This window comes from Leptonychotes weddellii, chromosome 7 (genome assembly GCF_054177405.1).
Source record: "Leptonychotes weddellii isolate Sample4059 chromosome 7, ASM5417740v2, whole genome shotgun sequence".
Classification (NCBI taxonomy): Eukaryota; Metazoa; Chordata; class Mammalia; order Carnivora; family Phocidae; genus Leptonychotes; species Leptonychotes weddellii.
In genome coordinates, this window is record NC_138375.1 from 33,391,445 (window position 1) to 33,407,649 (window position 16,205).

General features: G+C 38.5%; 1 pseudogene; it reads left to right on the forward strand.

Moving 5' to 3' along the window:
* The window catches only part of LOC102730058 (rhomboid domain-containing protein 3 pseudogene), a 23,537-nt pseudogene extending 14,041 nt beyond the window's left edge, over window positions 1-9,496 (forward strand).
* Window positions 9,497-16,205: the final 6,709 nt, after the last annotated feature.

Genomic DNA, 16,205 nt, shown 5'->3' on the forward strand with positions numbered 1-16,205 from the left:
AACTATGTGTAGGCTAGAATGGGGCATCCCAGAGAAGGAAAAAAGAGATAAAAAAGAAACAAAAGAGAAAAACCTGTCAAAAGGTTTAGAAAACGCTAGTGCTACAGAAAGGTTCTAACTAGGAGTACCTTGGCGGTTTTGCTTTTGGTGTTGAAGTGAACCTCCTTCATTTTATTCTTTCCAGGAGGTTCTTGGAGGGTTTGTTTGGGAAGAAGTACACCCTTCTTTTATTCATTTACTTCCCCTCCCCACAAGTGATGTTTATTAAGATAATATTTACAAGATATATATTATGCACATTTTTAATGGTTCCAGATGGGACTGAAGGCAAGTATTACCACGATAATAGAGCTTTTAACAAAGTTTGTTCTCCAGAGAGTGAGAAAGTATTAGAGAACTCACAGTGCAAGATTCTGTGCGATTATCCAAGGGCCCAGAACAGGAAAGTAGAGACACAGGGCAGGAATACCCCAAGGTTGTGGCTACTGTGATGAGTGAGGAGTTAGTGGTCAAGAATGGCTTTTAAAGTGTAAGCCAATGAAAGGATAGATGGGACAGCCCATTGTGAGGACAATAGTATTATGCAAATATAAAATATGACTATTAAAGTGAATGATGAATTAAAGTGTCAGGAAAAGAGCTCCGGCCCTGGACCAAAAATCAGGAAGCATGGGCTTGTGGTTTCTCATCATTACAATGAAGGAGTTGGACTCACAATCCCCAAGAGTCCCCTTGTGGGCTCTATGGGTTCTAAGTAACTGGTCCTAACAAAATTGAGAGGGACACAATCAGGCCAATCTCAAGCCGATAAATAAAATGGGAATCTAAAGAAATAAATTGACTACTTCTGCTCCAATGACTGTTTAAAAAAAAAAACAAAAAAACAAAGACGGCCACAGGAGAGTGTGTAGCAGAGTGAGCCAAGGCTCAGAAACGAGCCAGAAAACAAAGACAATGGATTTCTGGGGATAGAGCTGGCTTGAAGGAAGACAACACGACTGCTATGAAAGGGTGTGCGTAAAGCAAAGAGCAGCTAAATGACAGTCCTTTTTTAGCAAAGAAGTTTTGTCTAATACCAATAATAGAAAGGCAGAGAGAGGAAGAAAGTGTATGGATAAATCAATAGAGGAAAGAATCAAAGAAGTAAGATGAACAGTCCCAATGAAATGGACCATGAGGCCGAGAAGAACCAGGAGCATGGGAGCTGGGCAATAACAATAGGGCCCCACCCAAGTGGAAGAAGCAGGAGAGAAATTGAACAGAGTGGAGGGGAAAGGGAATTACTACTGTGGCTTTTATTATTAGCATTATTTCAGGATTTCCATGCTCCAAGATATTCTACATTTACCTCCTGAGAATGTGGTAGTTTATTTTGAGAGGAGAACATGAGAATTTCTAATGGGCATACTCTTTTTTTTTAATTTAAAGATTTCATTTTTTTTTTTTTACTGTAGAGATAGAGAGTGCCTGTGGGCGAGCGAAGTGGGGGGGCAGAGGGAGAGAGAGAGAGAGAGAATCCCAATCCCAATCCACACTGAGCGTCGAGCCTGACATGGGGCTCGCGATTCCCTCCATCCTCAGATCACAACCCAAGTGGAAACCAAGAGTCAGAAGCCTAACGGACTGAGCCACCCAGGCGCCCCTTTAATGGGCATACTCGTAAGAGGAATATGAAGAGTTACCTGAGGATAATTACCCTGCACATAGCAGTTATTCAAAGGAGATTTAACTAGAGGGTACTATGTTAAGCAAAATAAGTCAATCAGAGGACAATTATCCTATGATTTCACTCATATGTGGAATTTAAGAAACAAAACAGAGGATCATAGGGGAAGAGAGGAAAAAATAAAACAAGACAAAATCAGAGAGGGAGACAACCATAAGAGACTCTTAATCATAGGAAATAAACTGAGGGTTGCTGGAGGGGAGGTGGATGGGGGATGGGGTAACTGGGTGATGGACATTAAGGAGGGCACGTGAAGGAATGAGCGCTGGGTGTTATATCCAACTGATGAATCACTAAACTTTACCTTTGAAACTAAAAAAAAAAAAAAAAAGATTTAATTTGCATCTTGGGAAAAGAGAATAGAACCAGAAGTAAGTAAAGCAACTACTGAAGCCAAATAATAGTAAACAATCTGCTGGAATATAAGATGAAAGTCCATGTGATTGTATATGTGTGTTAACGGTCTAGATTATAATAACAAAAAAGGAAAGCAAGAAGCAAGTTAAAACAATTTAAAGTACATTTGGATAATACTGTGATGGCTATACTGTATTTTCAGAAATGTGATCTCAACTGAACTTCAAAACTGCCTTTGCGGTGGAAGATGACACTTTTCCTGAAAATGTCAAAAATTCATTTCTCAAAACTCGAAAAATTGGTAGCAGCACATAAAGGATGAACGAATTGCATTAGAAATAGGAATACATATAAAATATAAGACATATTTTAAAATATAAAATTTTCTTGTACAACTAACACTTAAAATTACAGTAAAAAAAAAAACCAGAAAATACTGAAAAGGAAAGATAAATTACCTATAACCTCACCACCCTTACTATGGAAATTTTCAACATTTATAAAAGTACAGAGAGAGCATTAATGTATCTCCTTGTCCCCATCATCCATGGGCAACAATCATCAACATTCTCTCAGTCTTGCCTTCTAGGGCCCCTCCCCATCCCAATACACAGTTTTGACAAGTGGTACTGGAATATTTTAAATCAAATTCCACCCATCATAACATTTTACCAGAAAATACTTCTGTGTGCAGCCCTAAAAGATAGGCTTTAAAAAAATACAATAAGATATCACCTCACACCTGTCAGAATGGCTAAAATCCAAAATACAAGAAATGCCAGGTGTTGGCGAGGATGTAGAGAAAAGGAACATTCATGCACTGTTGATGGGAATGCAAACTGGTGTAGCCACCCTGGAAAACAGTGTGGAGGTTCCCCAAAAAGTTAAAACAAAAGTACCCTAGGATGCAGCAATCACACTCTAGGATATTTACCCAGGGAATACAAAAAAATGATTTCAAAGGGATACACACACCCATTATGTTTATTGCAGCATTATTTACAACAGCCAAATTATGGAAGCCGCCCAAGTGACCATTGATTGATGAGTGGATAAAAAAATGTGATAGATAGATAGATAGATAGATAGATAGATAGATAGATAGATATGAGATGGAATATTATTCAGCCATATAAAAGAATGAAATCTTGCCATTTGCAATGACATGGATGGAGCTAGAGAGTATAATGCTAAGTGAAATAAGTCAGAGAAAGACAAATACTACATGATTTCACTCATGTGGAATTTAAGAAACAAAACAAATGAGCTGAGGGAAAAAAGAGAGAGAGAGACAAACCAAGAAACAGACTCTAATTGAGGAGAACAAACTAATAGTTACCAGAGGGGAGGTGTGTGGGGGGATGGATAAAATAGGGATGGGGATGAAGGAGGGCACTTGTTGTGATGAGCACCGGGTGATGTATGGAAGTGTTGAATCACTATATTGTACACCTGAAACTAATATAACACTATATGTTAACTATACTGGAACTAAAATAAAAACTTAAAATAAAAAATTAATAAAATAAATAAAAAAATACAACCACAATGCTGTTATCACACATAATGAAGTTAACACTTATTTCTTAATATAATTTCCTTGATTTTCTCGAAAGTGTGTTTTAATAGTTGTTGCTTTTTTCCAAATGGGGATACCTATGAGGATTCTGTGACAAACCAAATTTTTAATTTTATAATCAATTGCTTCTCCCTCCACCAAGTTTTATGGCATTTATTATTGAAGAAATTAAGTCCATTCTTCTGAACAATTTCCCACATTCTGAATTTGGTTGACTGCTTCCTTGTGGGGTCACTTTACTTACTCAGTTCCTCTTACATTTACATTTTTTTGGAAAGTGGTACTTAGATGTAGACCTTGGTGTATAATTTTATTATATATACACATTATTTTTATAAAAATAAGAGATCCTCACCCTAGTTTTTGTAACTTACTTTTACACTTCATCTATCATGTATAGAAAGGAAAGATAACACCAGAGAGGAAACTATATTTGTTATCTTTAAAATTTTGGAGAATAATAAAATAATTTAAAGTATAAAAATTCCGAGAGAAAAAATTAAGTGCAAGATTTAATTTTCAAAATTACAGAATACAATTGAATGACCTAAGTCTTAAAGAAAAACAAAAGACAGAATGAAAATCAAAGAGTAATGGAGTTTACATGGGAAAAAAGGAAATACAAGGAAGGAAAGAGGAAACATTGAAACTAGAAAGTGTTACAGCTATAAGAGTCCTGTGGTAGGATTGTTGTTTCAAAGCCCTTTCACATTCATTTCTCACATATTTAACTCTAGCTTTGTGAATTAAATTGAATTTGCGGTAGAACTACGGAAGAGAGGTACATGAACTCCTGTTGCTCACTTTCTCTAAGCTATGCTGGTTTCAGACGTTCTTTTTTTTTTTTTTTAATTTTATTTTATTATGTTATGTTAATCTTACAACTAGGTATTCTGATCTTTCCTTAGATTTGCAGAGATACCTGAGTAATTTCTTTTATTCTCCCTTCATGATAAATGAAGTTGTATATCCATTGGTTTCTTATCTCTGAAACTTTTCTCCCGTAGATTAATCTCAGTAAAAGGGATTTACAACTCAGGTTTATAAGCGTTCAAGGTGGGGGGCAAGATTGCAGGCATTCTAATGGTTGAGAGAGAGGTTCTTTTGTCTAAAAGAACTCAACGTAACAAACCCACTATAAATCTCATTTATTTCCTAATGTCTATTACTTAGCATGTCCGATGCCAATATGCCATTCTGGCTTTTCCCCCTAGGGCTGCCCTCATTGTCACTCATTTCCTTGCCATTGGATGTCTTGCCCTTATTTGCCATATGGACGATTAAACTACATTATGTGGAAGTCACCCTCAATCATATGTCACCATTCAGCAATCAAGGTTCTGGAGTGAGTTGACACAGACATGGCTGCTAGAGCCTCTTATTTAATTTGAGAGTCGCATAGGACTGACTTGGGAAGAGTTTGCTGACGTCCTTACTGTAAAATAGGAAACAAAAGGTAGACCATTCCATTAATCTCACTCCAACCTCCATTGAGCAGTCTTACTCTGCGAGAATACAGGAGTTAATTGGAAGGCACATTTGACAACACTAGAATCACTGGGGAGATCCCACTAGAATTTGTTCTTACTCTAATACCTTTTTATACTAATTTGGCATATTTTCCTTCTTCTTATTGTTTCCAGTCTTACACTAGAACCAAAAGATTCTTAACTAAGATAGCATTCAAGGAAACATTTTTTGCACTAATCCATTACATCCAGAAATAGGTGTCAAAGTTATATATCATCTTGCCCAAAGTCACCTGTGTTATCAGTCGGAGGCCTTTGGTTGAAAAAATTAGAAAATGCCTCTGGTAAAAGTAAATAAAAGTGGGCACCTGGGTGGCTCAGATGGTTAAGCGTCTGCCTTCGGCTCAGGTCATGATCCCAGGGTCCTGGAATCGAGTCCCGCATTGGGCTCCCTGCTCCTTGGGAGCCTGCTTCTCCCTCTGCCTCTCTCTCTCTGTCTCTCATGAATAAATAAATAAAATCTTAAAAAAAAAATAAAAGTAAATAAAAGTATTTAAAAGGATATTGCTTAGCTTACACAACAGAAGGAAAAACAGGATAGCCAAGCCTCAGAAAACAATAGAACTACAACAGCTTTTGGCATCTCAGCCAGAAATTCAGTGACTTTTGAGTGCCAGTAACTCAACTTCAAGAACACCATGCCATTCTGTTCAAGATTCAGATTCCAAGGAGAGAGAGAATCTTAGTTTATTTACTCCCTGTTAGTTAGGAAGGGGTGGGCCATGGTGATTTACAGTCTTGGGGCAGTGTGCTATTCCAAAAAGGATGAGGAAGGGCTACTAAGTAGACAAGAGCCTACTCACTCTACCCATGACTAAATTCTAATTTTAGAAATACAACTTAAGGGTGACAAAAGTTAAGAGATGAAAATACGTACATAAGACCTGACTCTTGTCATAGTAAATACAGAGAGATATGATAGCAGAAGTACCAGAAGGGGCCAATAATTTAGGGGATCACATATTTCAAATAAGAACCCACTTAGAAAAGATGCCGACAAAAAGTTTCTTTAAAAATGAATGAAGGGCGCCTGGGTGGCTCAGTTGGTTAAGCGACTGCCTCCGGCTCAGGTCATGATCCTGGAGTCCCGGGATCGAGTCCCGCGTCGGGCTCCCTGCTCGGCGGGAGGTCTGCTTCTCCCTCTGACCCTCTTCCCTCTCGTGCTCTCTGTCTCTCATTCTCTCTCTCAAATAAATAAATAAAATCTTTAAAAAAAAAATGAATGAAGAAAAATCTTGTATAATCCTTTGAAAACAGTACTTCAAGAAATTAATACATAAAAATAGTAAACCAGAGAGATGAAATATGAAGCATTAAGATGTATCATTAGAAACCAGATCAATAAAACTAGGTTAGAAATTTAATTAAATATAATGAAGTAGAAGAGAATTCCTACATCATTTGCTGAGAGAAGACAGCCTCGTTTGTTTTTTTCAACTCAAATATCTCTTTCTCTACCCCAAATCTGAAACATTATTATTTAATATTGTTCAGATCAATGTTAGAAGACATATGCATTAGCTTTCTATTGCTTTAGCAGCAGAGTGTCACAAACTTAGTAGCATAAAACATAGATGCGTTATCCTACAGTTCTGTAAATCAGAAGTCTGACAGGAATCTCTCTGGGTGAGATCAAGGTGTAGTCAAGGCTGCATTCTTTTCTGGAGGCTCCAGGGGAGGAAGCGTTTCCAGCTTTTAGAGGCCACCCCCGCACTTGGGCTCACAGCTCCCTTCCTCAGTCTCCACAGCCAGCGAAGGATGGAATCCTTCGAATGGCTCATCTCTCCGACCTTTTGTCACCACATCCTTTTCAGACTGAAGCTGAGAAAGATTTTTTGCCTTAAGGACTCATGTGATTAGATCAGGGCCATCAGGATAATTTCCTTCTTTTAAGGTGAGCTGATTAGCACCTTGATTCCATCTGCAACCTTAATTTCCTTTTGCCATGTACATAACATATTCCCCGGTTCCAGTGATTAGGACATAGACATCTTTGAGAGGCCATTTTCTGCCCACCACACATGAAATAGGAATAGAAAGTAGAACTTCTTAAGAAGCTGGGATAGAATTATTAATCTTTTTAGGTAATAATATGATCATCTAGAAAATCTAAGGACGTTTGTAAATACTAATGAAATTAATAATTGAATAATGCGGTCAAACACTAACTTAATACAAATGCGAAAATATATATGAATTTGGGGCACCTGGGTAGCTCAGTCAGTTAAACATCTGCCTTCAGCTAGGATCCAGTCATGATCCTGGGGTCTCTGGGATCCAGCACTGAGTAGGTCTCTCTGCTCAGCAGGCAGTCTGCTTCTCCCTCTTCCCCTGCCCCTCCCCTAGATCATGCTCACTCTCTCTCATGCTCTCTCTAGATCTCAAATAAAGAAATAAAATTAAAAAAAAAAGAAAAACTATATGATTGTAAAACACTGAACATTGTTGATATTATGGCCTAATAGGAGCATGAGGACTATGATAATGTATTTTTTGTACTTTCCAAATTTTCTATCATGTGTATTTTCTTCATTAAAGAAAAATAATACATTTTGCATTTAAAATAGTAAAAATATTATATACATATCTTTAAAAAAAGAACTTTGCTGAGAAACAACATAATATTTGGAAAAGAGAAGATACATACTAAGTCTTGAGAAAGCAAATTCAAAGATGTCAGAATTAATTTAGAAATTTAATGTCATTTTTTGATAGTTAAAATGGGGAACGTTTCTAACATAATTTTCTTTTGGAATTGAACCAATTTTTAACAAAATGTACTTGGTAGAATAATTTAGACTGTTTTGAAAAAGCAATAGAACATGGGGACGGATTTTCCCACCGGATGTAAAGTGTATTTTGAAGTTATAGTGCATAAAGCTGAAATATAAGTGTATACAAACAAATTGTGGAATAATATAGATATGTCAGAAATAGGCCATACCTGGAACACACATCTAAATCAAATATATACAGCATGGGACCTGTTTGAAGAGTGAAGGCAAATAATGTTCATACTGGGTGTTTGCCGAGGAGATCCAAGGCTTTCTAGAGAAGAGAAACCCCAGAGTTAATTCAACTTGTTAAAAAATTAAATCAAACACTAGATGGAACTTTATTCCTTCTTAGCCAAACTGTCAAGACTGTTAGAAAAGTTATGTCTCCATTAATGAAAATTTTTATTATTTATTATTGAAAGTTGTCGGTTTGGGATGAAGTCATGAAACCTCAGATATTTATTTAATCATGTCTCAAAGGATTTTGATCTTTTTAAAAGACATTTTTTCTTACAAATTACATACCACCAAAAAAAAAAAAAATCCTAGCTTTTGGGAAATCTTACTTCCAAACTGTAAGCCAAGTCTCCAAGAAAAATCATTAAAACTTTCCAAATTCTGCTTGATTTCTGTTAAAGCTCAACCAGCCAAAGTCTACCAAGCTCAAACCTGTACTTTCACAAAATCATGTTTATTGACTTGCAAGCAAGAAAGCACTTTCCAGAAGAACTGTGGATGGCAGTCTTCAGAGCGAGGTGGGTGGGTGATGGGGATGGCCCTGTCCTTTGAAAGGCTTGGTTTCCTGCTGAAGGATTCTGAGGAAGCTCTAAGGGAAAGGAAACCAGTGCTGGGTTGGATGCTGTTTTTGCAGCAGGATTAGGAGAAGCAGGGATTACTAGGGACTGGGTACTGTCATGAGGTGAGGGTGGTACAGCAACAGGGTATCCCCAGTAATAGATGGGTGGGGATAGCAAAGCAGGGCCTAGGGCCTCATTGGTAACCAAGCACTGGTTGCACAAAGAGGAGGTCATGATTGCAGTTTATAGGGGCTGCATGACCTTGGAAAGAACGTTTCCTGTTCTTTGCAGTTGGCTTTATCTGTGTCTGTCCTCCCAGCCTGATTCACAGCAACAGTGCTTTTTTATGTTTCAATCCAAGCTGATTTTTCGTCTTTCAGTTCCAGACAGATTTTACTCCTTCACATCTACAGACCCAATTCTAATTTAATTCTCCTGTTTGTTATATAGCTCCTAAAGGTAGCTATATCTGTTGATAACCAACTTCGGTGAGACAATGGAACAGAAAACTAGTGTGAATTTATGCAGTTGTTATTCAAAATTATGCTATAAAGACATGGATTGATGACAAGAAAATTCGGTGTAAGAATGTTTTAGATTTGGATTTGATTTTTCAATATAAAGGAGATGAGTTTCAATATAAAGAGAACATGAAACATTGGAGGCGAATTCTAACAGTAGATCCAATATGCAGCCAGTATTTGCAGGAGTTGGAGCTGGGCCATGGGTAGTAGTGGGAGAGGAGGAACCCCCAAAAAGGTGAAGAACTGAGCACTTAATATCATGTCCTTCTTGCACTACCTCATTTACACAGCTGCTTGTTGGAGTAACACTGATTTTTCTATCAGCACTGTCGCAATGCTTCCTACTGGTTTTCCTTCCCTTAGCCTTAAGGACCTCTGGGAACGGGGCACTCCTAGTAAGTAACAGGCTCAGAGGAAGCAAGTCATTCTCCAGTTTTGTCCTGCCTTCCTCTCTCCCATCCTTCCACTTTGGCCTCCCCCCTCCCAGCCCTCCACCCCTCCCTCTTCCCTGCTCCAAGCTACATTCCTACTTACTCTCCCCTGTCCCCCTTCCCACGGGGAAAGAGTGGAAAATAAATACATGCAAAGAAATATCAAGGGTGATTTTAAGTCAGTGGACAAGCATCTGATGGCAGCTGCTGAAATGAGAACTCGGGCAATGGAGAATTGCATGTTTCAAGTGTGGGCAAAGAGGTTAGATAAAGTTCACATAAACCTCCTAGGGAGGTGTGCTATGGTGAGCACTGTGAATTGTGTAAGACTGTTGGATCATAGACCTGTACCTCTGAAACAAATAATACATTATATGTTAAAAAAAAAAAAGAAGATAGCAGGAAGGGAAAAATGAAGGGGGGGAAATCGGAGGGGGAGACAAACCATGAAAGACTATGGACTCTGAGAAACTAACTGAGGGTTCTAGAGGGAAGGGGGTGAGAGGATGGGTTAGCCTGGTGATGGTATTAAAGAGGGCACGTACTGCATGTAACACTGGGTGTTATATGCAAACAATTAATCATGGAACACTTCATCTAAAACTAATGATGTAATGTATGGGGATTAACATAAGAATAAAAAAAATAAATTAAAAAAAAAGTTGGCAATAAATAGAAGAAAGTGGGCCAAATTTATCATTCACAAATAATCACAGTGATAAAATTCTTTTTTTATTTGAATTGTACTTGGGAGTTTTTCCAACACTTAGCTGTATGATTGTCTCATTTCACAAAATCCTTTGAGGTGTGTATGGCACTTGATCCCACATCCTTTTGACCTGTGAGGAAACCGAGGCACGTATTGGTTAGTGACGAGCTCAAAATGGAGAGCAATGTCATGATGAGTAGTTTTTATGGTGCCTAGTCTCAAATTCTGAACCACAGGCTACCCCATGATGCTCCTGTGCTTGGGGCCCCTGTGGTAGGAGTTTAGCTAGAAATTCTGGGCCCTTCATTAATAAATCTGAAAAGAACCTCTTTACCTGGCAAGTTCAGGGGCCATGAGAATGACAGGATGAGAAGCTACAATTGAGGCATGGTTGACTCTGGCTCTTCTCCCCACAGTCTTCTTGCAGACCAGAGAAACACAAGTCATTGATCGTCAATCCACTAAAAGATTGATTTTGAGCAAAAGGTACTTTCTACAGTCTCACGAGATTTAGCTGAAATGAGGAATATAAATACAGTATCTAGTAGCTGAGTGAATAACCTTGGTTGAATTATGTCCTCCACTTCTGTGACTTTCACATTTCTCTCTTGGGATCCCCAGCATCCAAGCCGCCAAGCCCTTCCGGGGCTCCCTTTAGCTAAACCTATGTCCTGCAGCTATTTTTGTTTCTGTTTTTGTTTTTTAGGGAAAAGAGAAGGGACATTTTTGAAGCAACGTGTGATCTAAAGTAGCAATTCTCAATCCTGACGTTCAAAAAATCAACCCACACATGGTGTCACCCCAGAGATTCTAATTGAATTGGGTCCAAGCAACAATTTTTTTTTTCATCTGAGGCCTCGCTGAGGAGCTCCCACAGGCCGGAGAAGTCCACAGCCAGAGTCCGGAGACAGAGCTTCCGCAGCCATGGCTCCTGAGGCCAGGCGGGCTGGGCAGGGAGGCCTCACCCATCGAGATCCAGGGTCTCTTGGATCACAGTCCAGAGTCCGATGGAAAACAACTCCTCCCAGGGCTCCCGGATCCAGGCCAGCAGGGCTGTCAGCAGCCTTCAAAAGATTTTAACATCAGCAGGCTTCAAAAGACTTTAACGTGTAGGGTGCCTGGGTGGCTCAGTCGTTAAGCATCTGCCTTCGGCTCAGGTCATGATCCCGGGGTCCCGGGATGGAGACCCTCATCGGGCTCCCTGCTCCGTGGGAACCTGCTTCTCCCTCTTCCACTCCCCCTGCTTGTGTTCCCTTTCTCACTGTGTCTCTCTCTGTCAAATAAATAAATAAAATCTTAAAAAAAAAAAAAAGATTTTAATGTGTAGCTGGAGCTGAGAATCATTGTTCCCAGGAAAACATCGTAGACATGTTTTAGAGAAGCTTTAAAGAAAAGATCAGAGGGCAATGCAATACTAAATTTAAATTTAAAACTTTAAAGGAACACATATTAATGGGGCACCTGGGTGGCTCAGTTGGTTAAGTATCTGACTCTCGGTTTCAGCTCAGGTCATGATCTCAGGGTTGTGAGATTGAACCCCACGTCAGGCTCTGTGCTCAGTGAGGAATTTGCTTGAGATTCCCTCTCTCCCTCTTTCTCTGCCCCTCCCCCTGTTCACACGAGCTCTTTCTCTCATTCTAAAATAAATAAATAAAATCTTTAAAAAATAATTAAAATAAAAAAACGTATATTAAGAGAACATACATACTGAGGAAATGCCAGTTTTGAAAAAGGATTCAGGGTTGTGATGGGACTATTAATGCATACAGGTTTTTAACTGGGTAGACTCAACCTTCCTGTTCAAGAAAACTAAAAGGAAGCAAACTTTACAAACTATGCTCTGATAGAAGGGAGATCTGATCCAATCAAGTCAGGTAAGAGACATAAGAGAAACTTGAAATGGCAGAAGTGGGAGAGAAAGATCTATTGGAAAGGGTGACGTTCAGTTTCTAAAATCTGAATTGGACCAAAAATATTTGGAAGTTGGAGATGTTGATAAAATGGAATCTGTGACAAGAGCCTCGTAGCTCAAGATAAAGATGTCACTCTGATTATGGCACCATATTTCCCCTATTTCAGGGTATATTTCTTGAGAGATGAAATACTGACTCTTATTTCTTTTCTGTCTTAGAAAAGGAAAAGCAAAAGTCATTATTAATTTAATTGCTTTTTCCTAGATAACTTGCGATACTTGGCAGCTGGGCATAGTAGGAATAATAAATATGTACTTGGGACTCAGTTAGTCCTAAAATCACACCCTGACTCAGGCCATTTATTATAGTGAGAAAGGATCTTGAAATATTGAACTGTGTGCATCTCTTTCTTGTCTACACCTCCTGAGAATTCTAATTGCCTTAAAGGAATTAGGTTGAGCAGAGAGGTAAGGAGAAAACACGGCTAATTTAAAAATATCTTTTCCTTTCAATCTAGACTTTTGAGAATAAAAAGAGAAGGCTGTCAGGTTATCAGAGTGCAGGATTATCTGCTGTAACCATTTTTCTCTTCTGTGGAAGATATGACAAGAAGGTGGCCAGTCTTGAGGAGATGTGGAGAAGGAAAAGAGTGATTGTCTCCTTGTAGGAGTGCTGGGGAGAAGTCCTCCAGGGGAACTGGTATACCTGTCATAAGAAAAAGATGCTGTAAAGAGCTTTTAAAAAGATTTGCTTGGACCTTCCTGCAGAGATTCTGGTGAGAAATGAGAGTGAAGTCTGAATATGTGTGCACACATTCTGAAAGTCTCCCAGATGGTTTTCCATGCAGCCAGTGTCCTGTAGAGCATGTTGCCTGGCCGAGAGGAGGCACTCAGTATCTGTTGGCCTCTTTCCACCTTTTCATTATTTCCACCATTACCTGCATGCCTCATCAAGTCAAATCCATATTACTGCACAAATGTCCACACTGGTTTCCAAAACTTTAATTTTGCCGGCTGAAATTACTGCTTTTACCTTGTCCTCACCATGAGTGAAAGCCAATGATGAATTTACTCCTGCTTTTGAAATAAAAATCTCATATCTCTAGAATTTAATATTTTCAATAAACTCTTACTGACGTGCCCATGCTACCATAACAAACCCTTCAAATTCTCTGCCCTAGGTAAATTCAGCTACATAAAATTCATCATAATAGACAGTGTCTTTGTTTATCCAATTAATAGTTTTCATAGTTTTTACACTCTTTTTGTGCCAGTTGCTTTATATATGTAATCTCATCGATTCCCCAAGCAACCATAAAGAGTAGGATAGCAATGTTATTTTAGTGATATCCGTTTTGCAGATTTTTAGGAAAAATAACTGTGGGGCACCTGGGTGGCTCAGTGGGTTAAGAGTCTGACTTTGGCTCAGATCATGATCTTGGGGTCCTGGGATCGAGCCCCATGTAGGGTTTCATGCTGAACAGGGAATCTGCTTGTCCCTCTCCCTCTCCATCTGCCCCTCCCTCTGCTCATCTCTCTCTCTCCCAAATAAATAAAAAAACCTTAAAAAAAAAAAAAAGAATTGTGCTTTTGGCCTTTTGAAGCCTTGTTCCTCAAAGGGTGGTCTGGGCCAGCAGCATCAGTATCACTCTGGACTCCACCCCCACCTACTGGATCTGAAAATTAGAAAGGGCAGTTTAACAGTATCTTTGGTTGTTCACTTACACGTTACAGTTTAAGAAATACTGCAAGTTTAAGTGCTCAGCTAGTTCAGCAAACACTGTATGCTCTGCAGTCTGTTGATTGAAGACAAGTAATATTCATGCTGGAAACGAGGGACTCGTGGTCCCACTGCAGTATGTAAGTAAAAAATATTCATAATGTATATTTACTATGAAGGTAAACTACAGTGTTTTTTGTCTATTGTATCATCCCATTAGACAATACCACCAACAATAAAACGACTAGCTTAATTCAATGACCCCTGTCTGGACAAACAACTTAAAGATCCATTAGATGAAGGAATTTCCAGATGAAGGATCACTACACTTGATTAGTTTTACAACCACTACATTAAGGACAGTCATTGGAAACTTGATAACAACCAAGCCTCATTCCTATTTGGAAGCTGTACTGAAAAGCAAATTTGATCAATGAATTTTGCTCTTTCATTCACCTCATCAAGCAGCAATATCAATCTCTTAACGAAAATGCTTAATACAGCTTTTAATCTGACCTTGAGAGATATATGTTCTTGATAATAGTACACTTATTTCTGCACTCATTGATGTCTACAGCATTTTATTTACTTATTTATTTTTGTCTACCACATTTTAAAAAATACAATGGAAACCAAAATCTTTGATTGTATAAATTAACTGCAGGCCATAGTACTTTCACATCCTTTTTAAGAGAGCCAAAGAATAGACGCCATTTTTGAGTTTGACTACAAATTGGCACTCAACCAAAGATTACTAAAATAAATATCTCAGAATTTCCACACACATCTCTATCTAAAATGATAGTAATAATAATATAATAATTATTATATTATTTAGTTTAACCACCTGTTATGGATGAATATTGGTGTCCTCCCAAACTCAAATGGTAATGCTGTAACTCCTAAGGAAGTAATTTAGATAATGAGGTCATAAAAGTGGGGCCTTTATATGATAAAATTAGTGTTTTTATAAGAAGAGACACTAGAGGGACGTGTGGGTAGCTCAGCTGGTTAAGCATCTGACTCCTGATTTTGGCTAAGGTCATGATCTCAGGGTTGTGAGATTGAGCCCCATGTTGGGCTCTGTGCTGGGTGGGGAGTCTGCTTGAGATTCTCTCCCTCTGCCCCTCCCTCCACTCTCTGTCTCTCTTTCTATCTCTCTCTCAAATAAATAAATTTTTTTTTTTTAAAAAAGAAAGAGACACCAAAGAGCTTATTCTCTCTCTCTCTGCCAGGTGAGGACACCATAAGAAGGTGGCCACCTGCAAACCAGGGAGAGAGTTTTCCCCAGAAACTGACCCTGTTGGACTTAGATCTTGGACTTCTAGCCTCCAGAACAGTGAGAAATTTCTGTTGTGTAAGCTGCCTAGTTTATGGTATTTTGTTATGGTAGCCCAAGCAGCCCAGTTACCAATTTCCCCTTCTGCCAACATCATACAGAGAACAGAGTTAAGTATAGGTAATTTCATTGATGGGGAGCTCTAACTTTTAGCAAATATGTGAACCCAAAGTTCTGTTCAAATCACTGAAGTTTCCCAGAGTCCCTGCAAGTGACCAGGTACTTTATAAGAATGTATTTTAGAATCTCACCAAACATATAATTTTTAACAAGTTTACTTACTTGGTTTCACCTCTCATGGATGATCAGAAAATGAAAGAATGAAAAATACTACAAATGTGGTAAATTTGGGCATGCAACCATAGAGGTTGGTTGACTTTTATTTAAGAGGAAGACACACAAAGTCTAAAATATAGTCCTAGTACTTTACTTCAATAATGGATGTTCATCAAAAGCCATTGAGACTGTATGAACATACATAGATTACCCTTGGTTTAAAAGGTAAAAATGAGATGTGTTCAATAATGATCCCATCTAACATTACGAAAACTCCATAAGGATGGGGACCATGTTCTCTGCTGTGCCACAGGGTTAGCCCAGTGCCTGGCGAACACAGTAGGATTATACAGAATTTACACTTACAGAATGAATAATGAAATAAACACAGTGATGCATCTTGGAGATATAAGCCTTAGTTACCTGGAAAATTTGCTTATGTATAATGCAAATCTCAGTTCCTGATGTTTAATTTATTTCTAGGAGTAGTTTACTTTTGGAATGTCAACACTAAAGAATTGTTAACAAG